The 18,570-nt window shown below is 52.6% G+C and overlaps 1 long non-coding RNA gene across 2 annotated transcripts; it reads left to right on the top strand.

The window, feature by feature from the left end:
• The first annotated feature begins 1,501 nt into the window (after positions 1–1,501).
• Positions 1,502–16,302, top strand: LOC106884986. 2 transcript variants are annotated; one of them, XR_001411327.1, is made up of 4 exons: positions 1,502–1,629; positions 3,698–3,801; positions 5,113–5,286; positions 16,156–16,302. It is a non-coding gene; the product is annotated as an uncharacterized LOC106884986 (long non-coding RNA). The 2 variants fall into 2 exon arrangements; XR_001411328.1 differs by lacking the exon at positions 5,113–5,286.
• The last annotated feature ends 2,268 nt before the right edge of the window (positions 16,303–18,570 follow it).

Consider the following 18,570-nt stretch of genomic DNA (forward strand, 5'->3'; position numbering starts at 1 on the left):
CGTGTCCCAGCGGGATCTGTGCTGGAGCTGCCCACGAGGCTGGGTTCTGCCCTCAGAGTCTGGATGGGTACCATCTGAGGGGCTGCAGCCCTGGAAGTGTCATCCCCACTGCAGAAAAATGCATATGTAGTTTAAACGGCCAAGTGAATTGAATACAGGAGCTTAGAGAATAATCCTGTAGGATTCTTCCTTCATCCAGAATATAGGGACACAGCCTCCTTACTTCAGTCCCTACTTTCCAAGCTTTGAGGTAGAATCATAGAATGGTTAGAGTTGGAAGGGACCTTAAAGATCATCAAGTTCCAACCCCCTGCCCTGGGCAGGGACACCTCCCACCAGCCCAGGTTGCTCCAAGCCCCCTCCAACCTGGCCTTGAACCCCTCCAGGGATGGGGCAGCCACAGCTTCTCTGGGCAAGAAGGATCTGCTCCACGGTGTCTTTTTTTTTTAATGTATTGATAATCTGTTGGCTTCAATAGCTGTGAATAGGTAGAACAGTTGTTGAAGCAATTAACATTGCGTATAACAACCCATTCCAGCATCACTTCCCATAAAATGTATTGATAATCTGCTGGCTTCAATAGCTGTGAATAGTTAGAACAGAATAGATAGAATAGTTGTTGAAGCAAATAACATTGCATATAACAACCCATTCCAGCATCACTTCCCATAAGGAACAGGAAGACAATTTTTAAGGAGATTTTTCTAGATCCCTCTGAGCTGCAGGAGGAGCTTGCTGGTCCCCCCGCGCAGGGTGGCTCTGCCATGGAGCTCTTTCCAGATCCCCCTTCATCCAGGAGCAGCAGAGGTGGAGATGTAGGATCCTGGGGGGGGGAGAATTCCCCCCTTTCTGGTACCACTAACCCTCCGCTGGCCGCTCGCCCGAGCCCTGCCTCCGCTCCGGGGTATTTTGCCAGCTGCACTGATTAGTCATTCCCCGTCCCCTCGTCTCTCCTCAATCCCTTCAATCCTGACATGTATTTCGATTAATCAGGCCCTTCCCCTGTCTGTTTTTTCTGGCTGGATTTGCAGAAGTGGTTTATTTACAAATCTCTCCAGAATTGGCCTCTTACCGGTTAAAAGTGAGGCGGGTGTTGGTTGAAGGAAAGCTGATTTTTTTTGACAAACTCAGCATGAGAATGAGAACAGATGGGGGCTTTGATGAATTGGATATTGCTAAATGTTGTCCTCCTGCAAATCAGCTTGGTTTTCCCTATTAGCATAAGAAGCAGGAAAAAGGATTTAATTTCTCTAAACATTTCCCCTTAATGATCTACCTCTCCAGCTTAGAGATTTATATTGCTGCTTATCAGCGAAGCAGCTGAATTCCTTCCACAGAGAATCGACTGCAATTTTGAGTTGATTTCTGGCACTTCTCCCTCCCTGGGATGAGAACCGTGCTTAGGAGAGGTGGTTGCTGTTTTTAAATGGTATCAACTCAGGCCTTTTTGTGTGGTTTTAGGTTGATTTAACTGAGTGATATTTTTTATTAAGGTGGTTTTTTTTCTTTTCCCCCCAGTATTTAAAAGGGTCAAGAGGAGGCACCAGCACATTGTGGAGATGCTGTAGGCTCTTTGCCCCCATCTGGCAGCGCTGCTGGCTCTCCCACATCCCTGATGCCTCTTCCACGGTGAGTTGCAGCACTCAGGGTCCCTGGGTGGGATGGAGGGTGGCACTTCTTGCTGTCCCCGTGCTCGGGGACCCGACCCAGGACACCCACCAGCACCCACCGCATCCCACACTGATGCGGGGCATCGCTTGTGAGGGCTGAGGGGCGGCGTGGTAGGTGTTGTCCCCCCTGCTGCCCATCTCTGTCACCTTTTCTGGGCTTCTAGGGTCGAGATCTTGTGTTACAGGATGTGAAGAGCTCCTCTGCTTTCCCTGTGCTTCACCCTCAGCCTGGGGGATTTATAGCCTGGCCAGGCAGGAGCCAAAAATCTCAGCCTACGTGGCCAGGGGTGGGCAGCGGGGCTGAAGCTGGTGGAAACATCTCTATTGGGAGGGATGCAATACCTGGTGGCTTCTTGCCTTTCCCTTGTGGTACCCGTTTTCCTTTCCATCACAGAAGCACAGTCCTCAGGGTGATGATGAGCAGGCATGTGGGTATCCTGAAATTTGGGCTTCACCTCCTTGTTTTTTGGACACAAATCTCGCCGCGTCTGTGGTGTCTGGGGTAGTTCAGCTTGTCTGGATGGAGTAGGGGGCTGCGAGGGGGGCACGGGGGCTCTGCCATGCTCGGGGCTGGAGGAAGGGTGTTGCAGGTGCTCTGGGATTTGTCTGAAGAGAGAAAGATGGAGCGGGGGCAGCCCCTGGGGCTTTGCCAGGGCTGCTGGCCGCCTGGAGCTCTGCTGGGGTTTTGCTGCAGGCTGTTGGCAAAGGATGGAGCGAGCGCATATTGGGTGCTCTGGCACTGGGTGCTGGGTGCTGTTTGGTGCTCCCTCTCCAGCCCAAAAGGTTGGCAAACACTATTTGCCTTTTCTGCTTCCACCTCCCACCACCTGGCAGCTCCTCCTGCCCTGCCTGTCACCAAAGAGGTGCTCTGCTCTGGATGCCAGATCCGAGCGCTGGGGTTGCCAGTGATGCTGGGGATGGCAGAAATGACCCTGTTTAACTTCTCCGTGAGGTCTCTGGAGTCCTGAGGGTCACAGAAGCACAGTCCTCAGGGTGATGATGAGCAGGCATGTGGGTATCCTGAAATTTGGGCTTCACCTCCTTGTTTTTTGGACACAAATCTCGCCGCGTCTGTGGTGTCTGGGGTAGTTCAGCTTGTCTGGATGGAGTAGGGGGCTGCGAGGGGGGCACGGGGGCTCTGCCATGCTCGGGGCTGGAGGAAGGGTGTTGCAGGTGCTCTGGGATTTGTCTGAAGAGAGAAAGATGGAGCGGGGGCAGCCCCTGGGGCTTTGCCAGGGCTGCTGGCCGCCTGGAGCTCTGCTGGGGTTTTGCTGCAGGCTGTTGGCAAAGGATGGAGCGAGCGCATATTGGGTGCTCTGGCACTGGGTGCTGGGTGCTGTTTGGTGCTCCCTCTCCAGCCCAAAAGGTTGGCAAACACTATTTGCCTTTTCTGCTTCCACCTCCCACCGCCTGGCAGCTCCTCCTGCCCTGCCTGTCACCAAAGAGGTGCTCTGCTCTGGATGCCAGATCCGGGCGCTGGGGTTGCCAGTGATGCTGGGGATGGCAGAAATGACCCTGTTTAACTTCTCCATGAGGTCTCTGGAGTCCTGAGGTCCTGCTGTTTCACCGTCCCCTTCAGAGGTGGTGGGGGGAAGTCTGCAGGGAGGCTTTTTAGCAGCTCAGCTTTAATTATCCCTTCTGCCACTCGTCGTTCTGAGCCTGGATGGTGAGATAAGGCACCCACTTGCTGATCCCTGGAAGGAAACTGCTTTGAAGGTTAGAAGCCCTTCAGGGATGGTGCAAGCACCTGAGGACTTGCACAGTGAGTGGTGGCTTGTGAATGGGGACAGGGGGGACCTGTGCACCCTGGAGGGCTCCGCTCCATGGGGCTGCAAGCAGGGACCCCCCCGAGGGCTCAGCCTTCCCAAGGAGGACACTGCCTGGGGCTAAAAGCTGTAAGCCTTGATTTTATTTTCTTTCTTTCTACCCGCTCCTCTGTTCCCCTGAAGCAGCTCTGATTCACCACGTTGGTGACACCCTGTCTTCAGCATTGTCCATTAGTTTGAAACTACTGTCATCTTCTGCAGCGTATTAGGTCCTGCCGCCTCTCCTTCTGCACGAGCCTGTCTCACCGTGTTGGAGTCACTGGATAAATGGAGACCAAAGCCAAGCTTCTGTGGCCAGCTGTCTGGTAAGCACTTTGATTTCCCAGGCTGTAGGCTGGGGTGAGCATACAAATCATGCTGGGGACATGAAGAGCTGGCAGGGCACCGGGAGGGAGCAGAAGCTTTCCCTACCTGGCTGTCGCAGGAACTGGTGACATCTCCCCATCTCTTGGCATCTCCCATCCTGCCCTCCCATGGATGGCACCCTCATGGTGGGGACCTGCCTCCTCGTCCCTGGCTGGTGCACAGACACAGGTCTCCTTAGGTCTTCTGCTCCACAGGCTGTTGCAAAGCTTGGGACAGTGTTGCCTGTGAAAAGCCCACTCACCCAAACCTTCCTCAGAGTGGGGAGGGTCTGCCATGGCAGTCCCCCCGGATGACGTTAGTGGCAGCAACCACTCTGGACACCCAGTCCTGTGAGGGCAGCTCCATGTGAGGTTTTGTAGCTCGAGGGCTGCTCTCTCCTTAGGGAAAGGCAGCTCTTTTGGCTGTTAAGTACTGAGTTTCAGTGGCTCCAGAGAACAGCTGGACTCCTAATCCCACCAGACCAGGTTGCTCAAAACCTGGCCTTGAACCCCTCCAGGGATGGGGCAGCCACAGCTTCTCGGGGCAACCTGGGCCAGGCTCTCACCGCCCTCACATTCAACCATTTCTTCCCCAGATCTCATCTCCATCTCCCCTCTTTCAGTGTCAACCCCTTCCCCCTCATCCTATGGCTCCCCTCCCTGACCCAGAGTCCCTCCCCATCTCTCCTGGAGCCCCTTGAGGGACTGGAAGGGGCTCCAAGGTCTCCCCGGAGCCTTCTCTTCTCCAGGCTGAACCCCCCCAACTCTCTCAGCCTGTCCTCCCAGCAGAGGGGCTCCAGCCCTCCCAGCATCTCCGGGGCCTCCTCTGGCCCCACTCCAACAGATCCACGTCCTTCCTGTGCTGAGGAGTAACAGGAAGGGGTCTGGGTGCAGACTAATAGTCTTGGTGCCCACGGCATGCGTGGTTGCACAGGCGTGAGTCATGGCTTTGCATGCGGACGGGTTGTCCTCAGGCACCGAGGCTTTGCTGTTGCCTAAGAGCCTTGGTTGTTCTCCTCTGAGGGGGACCAGCCTGGCTCCAGAGGTCTGAGGTCTCTAACAGCAGCTTGTCTCTGACGATGGCCACGCTGTCCCCAGGGCTGATTTTGACACCCGGCTGCCTTGCCACAGAGTGATCTTCCCAGACCTTCCCAGGCTCTCCTCGCTCTGCAGACAGTGTTGCAGATGGCTATCAGAGATGCTCGGGGGCAGATAAGTAAGCCTGGAGAGTTAAAAAACCAACCTTTTAGGGGTTTTTTTTTGTATTTTCAGCTTAACCTCTGTACTGATGGCACCAGCCATGCAATGGAGAATTTGCCCTCAAGAAGTCTTCTCCCAACTGCCTGTTTTTTGCCCTCTGCCTTGCTCAAAGCATCCTGGTGAGCATCCTGCTGTCCCACAGAGGGATGCTTCCCACTTTCTGAAGCCACGTGTTGAAACAAGCAGGTAAATTGAGAAATGAGAGGCACATCTCCCTGGGAGACACATGCCAATAAATCCACAGGACATAGATCCACCTGGTTGGATCGAGGAGCTCTCAACTGCAGTTTGGCTCAGTGCTCTGGCAGGGTGTTGCATAGAATCATTGAATGGTTTGGGTGGGAAAGGACCTTAAAGATCATCCAGTTCCAACCCCCTTGCCCTGGGCAGGGACACCTCCCACCAGAGCAGGTTGCTCGAAGTTCCATCCAACCTGGTCTTAAACCCCTCCAGGGATGGGGCAGCCACAGCTTCTCTGGGCAACCTGTTCCAGTGCCTCACCACCCTCCCAGTAGCTAGCAGTTTCAAAGCAAAAGCCAGCCTGCAAGATTAAAGGTTTAGTCAATGACTGCACAGATGTCTCGGACATCCGAGATGGTTCATCCACGCTGCGGTGGTGGAGCCTTCCTGGTGACAACTGGGAAAAGGGTAGATCATCTTTCATTTCATACCCGGTGCCTAATTTAGTCAGGAAAGGACACTTGTGCCTCTTCGGAGCCGTAAATCACTCTAATGGGTAGGTTTTAATCAGAGGTGGCAGGTTGGGGTGCTGAGACGGTGTCACGCACGCAGACGACCATCTCTTCGGTAGGCAATGAGGCCTTGGGGCACGTGTGCGGTGTGTGAGTACAGGAGAAACAAGTCAAATGTGTCTCTTGCTAAGAAATGATGCCGTTTTAATCCCGGGCTTTGTGCCTCCCAGTTGTTATTCCGTGCGAGGTAAATGGGAAGAGCAACAAGCTTGTGTTTGGAATGGGGAGGGGAGAGATCTGCATTCACCACGGCTTGTCTGGCCTCCTCTCCTTGGGTTTAATGTCTGCTTTCCCCTTTTAATCACTTAACTGTATTGGATTTTCTGGAAGGAGAAAGAGTCTTTTTAACATGAGCTCCTCCTGTAAGATTGAAATATGGAATTTAATTATCTCCCCTCTCATTTATTTATTTATTTATTTATATCTTTATTTCTTGCTACGCCAAAAGGGCTCGCTAAGCCTTAGCAGGTGCTTCTGCGAAGCTGCTCTCCTCGACGGGATGCTAAAAAATGAGAAGCTTCCAGGGGACGTGACTCATTTGGCTGCCTGAGCTGCTCGTTCTGCTTCGCTGAGAGCCTTCAGGAGACGTTGATTACTCAGGGCTGCTCTTCCCAGGCAGAGCCCAAAAACCACGCAGGCAGCCCCGGCGCGATGCGGAGCCCGGCTGCGCGGTGAATTATTGATAAGGGGATGACAGCGACTGGAGATGATCTCTCTTGAGGAGTACGGGGAGGAAAAATCTTCTTTCCACTCCAGGGAATAGGTCTCCAGCTTAAAAGAACTTCTTCCCGGCCAGGGGAGTAATGGCAGCAGGAGGTTTTGCTTGAACCAAGAGGGTAGAAAGAGGCTCTGGGAACTACACGCAGCGTTGCAGGGAAGGGATTTGGCTGGTTTACTCACCGGCCTCACTCTGCCTTTGGAAAATTCAATATAATTGGCCAAGAGATGCAGGTCTTCCAGGAGAAAGAGGTCATTTAGACTTTGGAAATAAAACAGGCATCTCCTTACCGGCCAGGGCAGGTGGAGAGAAGTGGGTGCCCGAATTAGAAATCATAGGATCATAGAATCGTCTAGGTTGGAAGAGAACCTTGGGATCATCGAGTCCAACCATCTACCCTACTCTACAAAGTCATCCCCTACACCATGTCCCTTAGCACTGCATCTGAGGATTCCCTGGACTAACCTTGTGGGTCAGATGGCCCAGGGTTACCCTGGTGCTTCCAGGACCAACCATCAGCCATCCCAGAGACCCAGCTGTGTGGACCCTTGCATTGAGTGCTCTATCACAACAGATGGATGAAGAGCAGCAGGGTTTTGGTGTCCCATGTGGTGTCCCCAAGCCCACCCTTTGCCTCCCACCCCTGCTGTTGGAAGGGGGAAACCATCCCGTGCCCTGTGTGGCCTCCGATGGTCAGGGATTTGTGATGGGGCATCACAGCACCTGAGTGACCTTTTGGCTTATCTCACCAAGGATTTAATTGCTACCTAAGCTGTGGCTGCCCCATCCCTGGAGGGGTCCAAGGCCAGGTTGGATGGGGCTTTGAGCAACCTGGTCTGGTGGGAGGTGTCCCTGCCCAGGGCAGGGGGTTGGAAGTGGGTGATCTTTAAGGTTCCTTCCAACCCAAACCATTCTGTGTTTCTATGGTTCTGTGTAAACTCAGCTCTTCCCAGATGGATGGGAGAGGTGTCTGCTGGCCCATTTTAGTGGCCTTTTAAGATATAAGACATAGAGATGTGTGGTGCCTGGGCAGCTGGAGCAGAGCTGCAATGCTGGGGGGACATCTCCTGCTGGCCAGGGAGGCAGGGGGGACTGCTACCAGCTGGCAGGTCATGTTTTTCCTCCCAACTTAAATAATGCAAGCGCGTCTGCTGGATTCAGTATGTTTTTCTCCCAAAGCAGTTCACTGCGCACGGTGAGGAGAGGGGAATGTCTCATTATGCCCTGTAAAGGATGAGAGAAGTGTCTCGGGGCTCCGTGGTCAGAGCTGTTGTGTTTCAGATACGCCGTGGGGCTTGTGGTTGCACAGAGCAGTCTGTCTGCAGAAAACAGGCTGTTAGGGCAAGTGCTGGGCAAATACTCTTGGCGAAAGGACCATCTGTCAAAAAAACCCATGTGATTTGCACCAACCTGATGGTGTTTGGGGAACCAGCCTAGCTTTGCTGGTTGGCCATCTGGTTCCCACAGGCTGAGTTTGCACTAGAGGGAAGAGAGGGACTTTCCCCCCACCCCCCAACCTCAGGGTTATGTTCTTCATGGTTGATATTGGAGTAGAAAGTGCAGGGCTGTGATTTGAGGAGGGTGCATTCATTTCCCCATCTCCTCCCCATCTCCTCCTCCCCTTCCCCATTTCCTCTGGCTCTCTCCACCACAGACCAGAGCCTGCCTGGTGGGATTGCTCTTACCTCTCAGGGCAACTGAGACTCACCTGGACTTCTCAGCATCCCCATCATTCCTGTTTCCTCAGCCAGAGGACGGAAAGAAGCATCAAAGGAAGTGTGGCCAGCAGGGCAAGGGGGGGTATTCTGCCCCTCTGCTCTGCTCTGAGGAGACCCTACCTGGAGTCCTGTGTCTGGCTCTGGAGTCCTTAACACAGGAAGGACATGGACCTGTTGGAACAGGTCCAGAGTAGGCTACGAAAATGATCCAAGGGCTGGAGCCCCCCTACTGTGAGGACAGGCTGAGAGAGTTGGGGGGGTTCAGCCTGGAGAAGAGAAGGCTTCGGGGAGACCTTGGAGCCCCTTCCAGTCCCTCAAGGGGCTCCAGGAGAGATGGGGAGGGACTCTGGATCAGGGAGGGGAGCCATGGGACGAGGGGGAACAGTTTTAAACTGAAAGAGGGAAGACTGAGATGAATTCTCAGGAAGAAATTGTTTGCTGTGAGGGTGGTGAGAGCTTGGCCCAGGTTGCCCAGAGAAGCTGTGGCTGCCCCATCCCTGGAGGGGTTCAAGGCCAGGTTGGAGGGGGCTTGGAGCAACCTGGTCTGGTGGGAGGTGTCCCTGCCCAGGGCAGGGGGTTGGAACGAGATGGGCTTTAAGGTCCCTTTCCACACAGACCATTCTGTGATTCTCTGAGATGCCCCATCCCTGGAAACATTCAAGGTCAGGTTGGACGGGGCTCTGGGCTTTGTTTGGATCAAATGAGTTTGGTTCCAACGTCCCTGCTGTGGACAGACCTTCAGCACTGGGGACTGGTAGGGCCCCTCCAGGCTCTGCTGCCAACCCTGTGTTTTCTCAAGTCTTTGGCTGGGTGTCGTTCAGGGCATCGTCTGTGGCTGTGCGTGGCTGGAAGGGGCACTGGGGAAGTTTCCCAGTCGCAGGGATAGTCATTTCAGGGGTTGTGGCTTGGCTGCATGACCATGGAGAGCCACATCTGGACCGTATTTCTGGGAACCCATAGAGCTGAGCTCTGTGTTCTCACTCAATTACAGTGGGACACTTGTCAGCAATTTCTTGTTTTTATTTCCTGAGACTTTCCAAACTTGGTTGTTGGTGTTTTCTTTTTTTTTTTTTTTTTTTTTTTAAAAAAAAAAAAGCAGGGGGAAAAAGTCCCAACAAAAACTCCAAAGCACATGACATGGGGCTGAAGTGCACTGGGAATGGACTTTTTTCTGGGCAGGAATGACCACGCTTCTGCAGCAGTGGTGTGTGTGCAGGGAGAACAGGCTTCCCAGAGGGGTGGCAGATGCCCCAGGCCTCTCAGTGTTTAAGAGGCATGTGGACAATATTCTCAATAATTTGGTCAGCCCTGGAGTGGTTGGGCAGTTGGACTAGAGGATTGCTAGATAATGTGGGTCAGTCAACTGAACCATTCCATTCCATGTCTCTAAGCACTATGTCAACCTGTCTTTTGAATCCCTCCAGGGATGGGGCCTCAACCCCTTCCCTGGGCAGCCCATTCCAAGGATTAATAACCCTTTTGGTGTAGAATTTTTTCCTAATATCCATCCTGAACCTTCTCTGGTGCAACTTGAGGCCATTTCCTCTTGTCCTATCACGTGTGACTTGGGAGAAAAGACCTCCACCTCTCTACAGCCTCCTTTTAGGAGGTTCCATTCCATCCCTGCTGTGGATGAGAGATGCTCATTGACCTGCCTGTGGGGGCAGAGCCCAGGAGCACTTTCAGACCTTTCAGGGCAAAAGTGGCCACAGAGTGATGCAGAATCCACCCCCTGATACCCTTGTCCCTGCCCATGCTCTGCGTCACCCTCCTGGCGTGGGCACAGGAGATGGGACAATCTGTCAGCCAGCCAGTAATCTCTGCCTAAAAGCACCTAATTAATCCTGATACATTGAGATGGGAACTTTGAATTGATTTAATGGCAAGTCGAGAAGAAGAATGCTCAAGGGTTGCCAACATCTGCAGTTCTCACTGCCCTGACATGCGTGGGAGCTTTTAAATAATTACATTTGTGATTAACACCACCGACACCAACTCATACGTTTAAATAGACTAGTGCTGAATTGCTGGGGTTTTTAAAAATTATTTATTTATGACCACATTGGAGATTTCCTTGTTTTGGGAAGAAACTGTTGAACCAACTGAGCTTGTCAGCCTCTGTCTCTCATCCCGTAGAGGCTTCGCTTCATCACCTTCTCCAAAAAGAGACCTGCTCATAGTGTGTGGGCTCATAAATGTCACAGAGCAACGATTGGCGGAGTCAAACCTTAATTTTCCCCCCAAATTCGACACCTGTTGATGCACTCTGTTGGGTGCAGTCACTGAGTCTGGTTTTTGCCAGCCCGTTGTCTTTGGTGCGTGGGCATTGGATCAAATCCCATTTATCGATGTGAGATCACGATCGGTTGGCTTCAACGGAGAGAAAATCCCTCCTGGCCTGAAAAAACAACCTTGGCAGCAGGTTGGCAGAGCAGGCAGCTGGGCAGCTTCCAGCCCTCCCTCTGTGTCCAATGCCATCAGTCCCTCACTGGAAAGCTCTTGCCCGGTCGGTGGTGTCAGCCAAAAACATCTGTATGCCCTTATTTCTAGAGCTGTTTTTTTTTTTCTAAGCATTTGGCATGAATGTGCCTCCTGCTGAAATCTCTTGGGTGTCTTTTCTGTATCTGTACAGGGATGAGTGTCTTCAGCGCAGGCCTGGATGGGTGATCTTGCTCCTCAGGAAGGCTGGCAGGAGACCAGGCTACCCAAAAATGTTTCCCAGCTCCTCCGAGCAGGTACCAGGAGCATTCTCCTCTGCCTGGGAGGACAGTCAAGAGCAGTCTTGCTGGCAAGAAAAGTCTGTTCTTCTGCTGTAACAAGACCATTTGGGCATTTTCCTTCAGGTGACGCTACTCAAGGCCATCGTAGGCTGGTCAAAGCAAGAGTCTGTCGTGGGATGGAGACTGGGATGTTCTCCCTTTCTTCTTGGGATAGCTGCGAATCAGCACATCCCAACCTTGTTCCCAAATTTTTGTCTTCCTTGGAGCACCATCACCAACAGGTTAAGCATACCCTCAGTCTGATAAAAAGCCCCTGTAGGTGACAATCTTCTCTGTGGCAATAAGCTGTAACACCCCCATGTTCACAGCCTGGCCGTCAACGAGGCCTGTGGTCTCAGCATCTCCTGGGCTGTAGGAGCTCTTAATTCTTGCCTTGTGAGGAACCCCAAATTGCTTCTCTACAACTCTGGTGGCCCCTCGCACCAGGTGTTAGACCTGGTCTTTACAGTGTCTCCTGCCTGCCCACCTCTGTGCCTTGGTCATTCCCAAACCATGTATGGACTGTTTCCCTCTGCACCCCCTCTCCCAGGTTGTGGAGAGACATCTGTGAAGGAAACTCAGGGCTCTCCTGCAATATTTATCACACAGGAAGGTTCAGCATCTGTTGCCTCCTTTGAAGCTCCCCAGGACCAGCTTTCAGCCGCTTTTCCAGGTCACCTGGGTGACTTCAGAGCTGGTGCCCTGTTGAGCTTCAGGGCTGTCACAGAGGGTGACACCAGCACCTCTGAGAGCTGCTCTGCATCCCCGGGGCTGTCCCTTGGAACAGTGAGGTGCCATCGTAGTGCAAAAAAGTGTCGATGGGGCTAGACTTCTCTACTGTGATTTATTTTTTTTAATTCATCTGCCTTACTAAAACCCCCACCCAAAAGCCTCACAAATTCTGGGTTTTGGAGCCCTCATGTTGTCTCTTCTTTCCCGCTTGTGGCTTCTGCACAGGACCAGCTTTTCACTGCTCGTGGGGCTCTGGGGAGCATCAGCTGTGGAAGTCACTGCTGGTATTGGGATGAAAACCTGCCTTGGATCTCTCACTGGTGGGTCTATTTGTCATTTCCCTCACACTTGTGGTAGTCAATACTTCTAACCTCCTTCTCACCTCATTAGAGCTCGGCCCTTGTACTTTATCTCCCAAGTTAATTCGTCCTGTGTCATCTGCTCTCTCCTTGCTCTTGCCGCACAATTATTTTCTTCAAGGCTGAGGAAGAAGCACTTGACAGGAATCCTTTGCCATCTGGGTGCCTGCAGACCATGTCTGAGCTGTCTCTTCATCAGCAAACTCAAAAAACCACCATCACATGGAGCTTCTGGAGCCTTCATTTATCAGGAAGGTTTTGTGGCTTGCAAGTGCTGCTCCCCAAATCTACCCAAATGCTCCAGCATCCCATGGGATTGCTCCACAGGGCTGGAGCTCCACCTCAGAGAAGGTCTCCCGTCCTTGTGCATCCCCTCCAGCTCTGCAGCATCCCATGGGGGCATCTGCATCCACCATGGGGATGAATGTGGGAATGGCCAGGACCCCATAGCTGGCTGGGGCTTCGATGGGGTGCTCTGGTGGTTGAGCCCCAAAGGGTGTTTTTATTTTTGGTGCTACCTGGCCTCATCTCAGGATTTTCCTGGATTTGCTAACTGGGGAGGCTGCAGCTCTGGGAGGGCCTGGGGGGCTCCTGGATCTGGAGGGGACATGGTGTCCCTGATGGTGGAGGTGCAGGTGCCTCTGCACGAGGAACAGGCTTTGTTGACAGAGCTTTGCTCCAGAGGAACCAAGTGAGGTGGAGATGTGTCTTTGAAAAAATAGAGGGGGAGAAAAGGAAAATCCAGTGTTTGAAGTGATCCTGAAAATAACTGATTTTTTTTTTTTTCTTTCCTCCTGTTCCCTTTGCCTTTTTGTTCTCCCAGGTGTGTGGGACAGGGAGGTCTTGTGGGGTTCCATGGGCCTGGACAGTCTTTGCTTTGAGAAAGGAGAGTTGATGGTGAAGGCAGGAGCACAGGGAGGGGAGATTCTACTGTAATCTCCCAGGGAATCCATTCAGCCATTCTCTCTTTGTCCATAAAATGGCCACAAAAGGATGTTTTTTGGCTTCCTGGTGTTTTGCAAGAGTGAATTCTTACATGTGAAGTTTTCAGTGGTTGGTGTGGAGAGCTGGCACTTGCTGCAGTCAACAGGGTGAGGAGCATCTCTGCGTGGTGCTGCATTAGGTCCTGGATGTGGTCTTGAGGAGGGGGTTCTGGTGTCCTCCTGAGCCTACAGACCTTGCCTGGGGACCCATGGCTCTTCTGCTCTGCTGCTTCTCTTCTCCAAGGCTTGGGGCATTTAGCAGATATGTCAGTCAGGAATGCAAAGGGGATGGAGAAAGCTGTTTCCCTGCAGGTCAGAGGGGTTTTGGTGTGGACCATCAGCCAGGGAGGCTGCACAGACCTGGGGGTGAGGAGGAAGGAGATAAAAGCAGATACCCCCATCCAGCCCAACCCTTCTCCAGGAGCAATTTGGATGTTTCAAGCTCCTGCCTGGGAGATGCAGGGCGCCACTCGCCCCACCAGCCCCCAGCTTATCTGCAACAAGGGCTGGGGGTCATTTGAAACCCTCGTTGATAGCCATCTGATTTGCTTGTAAAGCCCAGGGAGGAAAGCAGAGCCAAGCCAGTCTGGAAGACAAGACACAGCAAGTCTCACAGCACAGTCCCCAAAATCCTCCAATCCATATCGGGGCAAGAATTGCAGAGGACAACAGCTTCGGGTCAGGATGCTGAGATGCTCTGCAGGAGCAGAGGTTGACCTGGGCTGGGAGGAGAGGAGATGTGAAGATGGGGACATGGGGGATTCCTGGGCTGTTGCTTGAAAAAACCCAGAGGAGGCAGAGCTGAAATCTCGAACTTCATTTGAGGCTCTGCTTCATGCCTTTTTTCCTCTCTTTATCCATTTTTTGTCCTTTTCTCTCCTTTTCTCTCCTTTTCTCTCCTTTTCTCTCCTTTTCTCTCCTTTTCTCTCCTTTTCTCTCCTTTTCTCTCCTTTTCTCTGCTTTTCTCTGCTTTTCTCTGCTTTTCTCTGCTTTTCTCCTTTTCTCTCCTTTTCTCTGCTTTTCTCTGCTTTTCTCTGCTTTTCTCTGCTTTTCTCTGCTTTTCTCTGCTTTTCTCTGCTTTTCTCTGCTTTTCTCTGCTTTTCTCCTTTTCTCTTCTTTTCTCTTTTCTCTTCTTTTCTCTTCTTTTCTCTTCTTTTCTCCTCTTTTCTCTTCTTTTCTCCTCTTTTCTCCTCTTTTCTCCTCTTTTCTCCTCTTTTCTCCTCTTTTCTCCTCTTTTCTCCTCTTTTCTCCTCTTTTCTCCTCTTTTCTCCTCTTTTCTCCTCTTTTCTCCTCTTTTCTCCTCTTTTCTCCTCTTTTCTCCTCTTTTCTCCTCTTTTCTCCTCTTTTCTCCTCTTTTCTCCTCTTTTCTCCTCTTTTCTCCTCTTTTCTCCTCTTTTCTCCTCTTTTCTCCTCTTTTCTCCTCTTTTCTCCTCTTTTCTCCTCTTTTCTCCTCTTTTCTCCTCTTTTCTCCTCTTTTCTCCTCTTTTCTCCTCTTTTCTCCTCTTTTCTCCTCTTTTCTCCTCTTTTCTCCTCTTTTCTCCTCTTTTCTCCTCTTTTCTCCTCTTTTCTCCTCTTTTCTCTTCTTTTCTCCTCTTTTCTCCTCTTTTCTCCTTTCTCTTTTTAAAATTTTAATTAGCATTTATCTCCGGCACCAAATTCTGCCCTTGTTTCTTCTTTGAGCCTCCGTTTGCAAGGCAGCCCTAAGAGTGTAAGACAAGGCTCTGGGCCTTAGAGAGGCAGAACCAGACCGGTGGGGCAAGAGATGTACCAGCTTGGGGGTCAGATGAGGGGACCTCTGGCTTGTCCTCGGATGGGGGGGCTCTCACAGCTCGGCGTGGGGCAGCAGCAGGGGGGGACAGTGTCTGTGTGGGGTGGTGCCGTGCGCCCTCTCTAAAGTTTTTAATAAAATTCACAGATGCCTGGAGATCAATGCCCGTGCCAGCTTGGCTCATCAATACTTCAGTGCTCTCTCCTCACCAGTCCCTTTGAAGGGATTATTTAATTATGCACATCGCTCCTCAGACGCGTGTGATGAGGGGTCAGGCTGGATCCTGGGTTCTTTTTGTCTGCAAATAACATCTCTGCGACCATACTGCTCCCTCGCTCCCTCCTTGTGGGGCTGGCAGAAGGTTTCTCTGTAGCTTCCCAGCTTCTAGACACCCATGGTGCATCCTGACCTCGTGCTGTGTCGGCTGCTGTGACCAGAGAAAAGCCCCACACTGAGGACAACAGCTCTGTCCTGGGGCCACGGGGCCAGCGAAGACACGAGGTCATCTCTCCCCATAGGCAAATGCCCGTTTCCTCATGGGTGGGATGCTCTTGGGGAAGGTGAGGATCAACCATTTCATTTTAGCCCAAGCCAACTGTTGGCTTTGGCTCAGATTGAGGTGGCAGTGGACTTTGGATTGGGTTGATCTCTTTGGAAACCTCTGCTGAGAAGGTCCCTCTTCCTCCATCCGCTCCCATGGAGGATGTGTCCATGCCTCTGCTGTCTGCTCACCCTGTGCCAACCCTGCAGGACACCAGGATGGGTTGAGCAGAGCCCTACTCCTGGCACTGGTGGTTTTGGGGATGGGGTCCCATGGCAGCGAAGCTTCTGGGAAAGCTGGAGTGACTGGTGGCATACTGGACCCCAGCAGAGCTGGGCGTGGGCGTAAGGAGAGCCTGGGATGGTGGCCACGGGCCACAGCAAGTGGCTCTTTTCCTTCTTTCCTTTACAAGCTGGAAGGTTGGGGCTTGGTTTTGTTGGGTTTTCTCATCCTTGTTTAAAAACTCGTTTACCATAATAACAGCTCTGCCAACGTTTGAAAGACAGGTTTCCACCTTCTGAGCAACGAGTCGTCTCGAGCAGCAGCCTCAAAGGCTCAGGAGGAGGAGGAGGGAAGTCAGTGTGATTTTTTTTTAGTTATTATTACTAATTTTTTTTTAATTTCTTCCCCCTATAGATATCCTCTTCAGCCATCCCTGAACTCAGTGTGATTTTTTTTTTTTAGTTATTATTACTAATATTTTTTTTTCTTTTTTTCCCCTATAGATATCCTCTTCAGCCATCCCTGTTCATCGCGGAGGGGCCAGAGCAGCCGGGCTGTGGGAAACGGCTGGAAACTGGGAAACCATGTACAATGGTTTGGGAAAAGGCAGTGATTGGGTAAGACCATGGTCACAGGTGCTCCACAGCACGACGGGGACGCGTGACCCAGCGAGCGTTGGTGCACGAGAGTCCCGGGGAGCTGAGATCAAAGCCCCAGCCGCGCCGAGCTTCCCCGGCCAGATGTGGTTTTGGATAAGGGAAGAGGGCAATTATTGCTCCACAAGCTCCACGGGGTGTGTGCCAGTCCTTATTAAATGATTATTAGATGCCAGCTCTGAGGAGGCGTGAGGAAGGATTCACTCCAAGTGGCTCAGCCCCAGCTCCAAGGACATTACATGTCGACGCGCAAGAGATTTTGGGCCCAGCTGAAGAGGGACATCACAAACAGAAGGGCTGGTTCTGCTCCAGGGCATCCATCACTTTTGGGTAAGACTATCTTTAAGGAGATTCTTGCCCTCCCAGCGTGCAAAATAGGATGTGAGGTGTCACAGAAGACCATCCCCATGTCCTCGACTGCCATCCTGTTATTTCCAGCTCAGCGGGGAGGCTGTGAGAAGGGGCTGCCACAGGAGCTGGTGACAGCCCTCCACAGTGGTAGCAGCCGTAGGGTGACAGCAAACCATGGGCCATGCTCTTAGCTGGGTTCTGCATCCCTGCAATGCACGAGCCTCATAGTGAGGGTGTCATTGGTAACCCCATCCTGCTTTTGGTTTTTCTCCCCAAAAGACTGCAATAGTAAAGTCAAAAAATAAGCCAAAATATCCCCAAGGAACGGCCATCCAGGCTGGAGTGGACCACGTGCTCCAACCTTTCCTCCTGGCTGCAGCCTTCACCTTGACCAGACTCTCTAAAGGTGCATGAGCCACCAGCAGAGAATTAATTGAGCAAATTACGAAGCATTTTGGTTGCTCTGAGCAAATTATGGTTCACGAAGGAAAACTTTCCCAAAACTCCTTTCCCACAGCGCTTCTGTGGGGCTGGTCACCATGTAGCTGTGGGATATCTAAAGCATGTTTTGGGCGACCTTCTCATCAAAGATGCTTCTGAGGTCTGCCCTTCCTGGTGGAGGGCATGGACCAGGGGCTCTTGTGGCCCTTTGGGACAAGACCCTGGGGAGATGTCCTTCATGGAGAAGACCATGGAGGAGATGTCTTCCACGAAGGGGACCATGGAGATGTTCTCCATGGAGATGACCACGGAGCAGGTCTGCAGGCTGTGTGTGGAAGGACTGAAGGCCCTGGAGGGCTGGCTGTGGGGTGGAGCAGGTGCTGGGACAGGCGAGGTGGAGGCAGCAGGAGGGCAGGGACAGGCAGAGCCGGCTGAGCCACTTCCCACGCCTGCACGCAGAGACGCCCTCCGCGCCGGCCCTGGGCTGGAGGCAGCGCTGAGGGGCCACGGGGGTTCCTCTCCAGCTTCATTCTCCACCGCTGAGATGGTGAGGGCTGGGGTGGTGGTCTCCTGGAGCCCAGGTGTGCCCCTTGCCCAGGAGAACCCCTCCTGCCCCACCACGACACCCCCAGGCGCAGGCAGCGCTGCGGGGATTTCCCTCCCTGCGAGTCCTGCTCTCACACGCCGTGGCTGTTGGGGGGCTCAGAGACACCCCCCCGGCGGGGAGAGGATGATGATGCTCGGTGGGTGTTTGCAGGTTCCCTCCAGCTCTTCTGCCACCACCTTCTGGTCCTCTCTTCCTTCCTCTCTTTTCCTCCTTCTTCCTCCCTCTTCCTCTCCCTCCTCCTTCCTCCCTTTCCATTCTCCTTCCTCCCTTTCCCTCCTCCTTCCTCCCTCTCTCTCCTTTTTCCACCCTCTCCCTCCTCCTTCTTCCCTTTCCCTTCTCCTTCCTCCCTCTCCCTCCTTCTTCCCTCTCTCTCTTTTTTCCTCCCTCTCCCTCCTCCTTCTTCCCTTTCCTTTCTCCTTCCTCCCTCTCCCTCCTTCTTCCCTCTCTCTCTTTTTTCCTCCCTCTCCCTCCTCCTTCTTCCCTTTCCTTTCTCCTTCCTCCCTCTCTCTCCTTTTTCCACCCTCTCCCTCCTCCTTCTTTCCTCTCTCTCTTTTTTCCTCCCTCTCCCTCCTCCTTCCTCCCCTTCCTTTCTCCTTCCTCCCTCTCCCTCCTCCTTCCTCCCTCTCTCTCCCACCCAATTTAAGGATAAAAAAGAGCCCATCCCTCTCCCTTCTCACTCTCCCACCCAATTTAAGGATAAAAAAGAGCCCAGAGACATCCCCGTCCCCTGCTACCCACCCTCCCAAAGTCTTGGAGTCCTCCATCCCTCTTTGGGCAGCTCTTGGAGCGTGGTCCCTGCTCCAAAGGAGTCAAGGGGGTCCCGGGACGAAGGGAGGTGACACTGCCACATCAGGTGACATCTA

Source organism: Calidris pugnax, unplaced genomic scaffold, assembly GCF_001431845.1.
Source record: "Calidris pugnax isolate Ruff unplaced genomic scaffold, ASM143184v1 scaffold10, whole genome shotgun sequence".
NCBI lineage: Eukaryota > Metazoa > Chordata > Aves > Charadriiformes > Scolopacidae > Calidris > Calidris pugnax.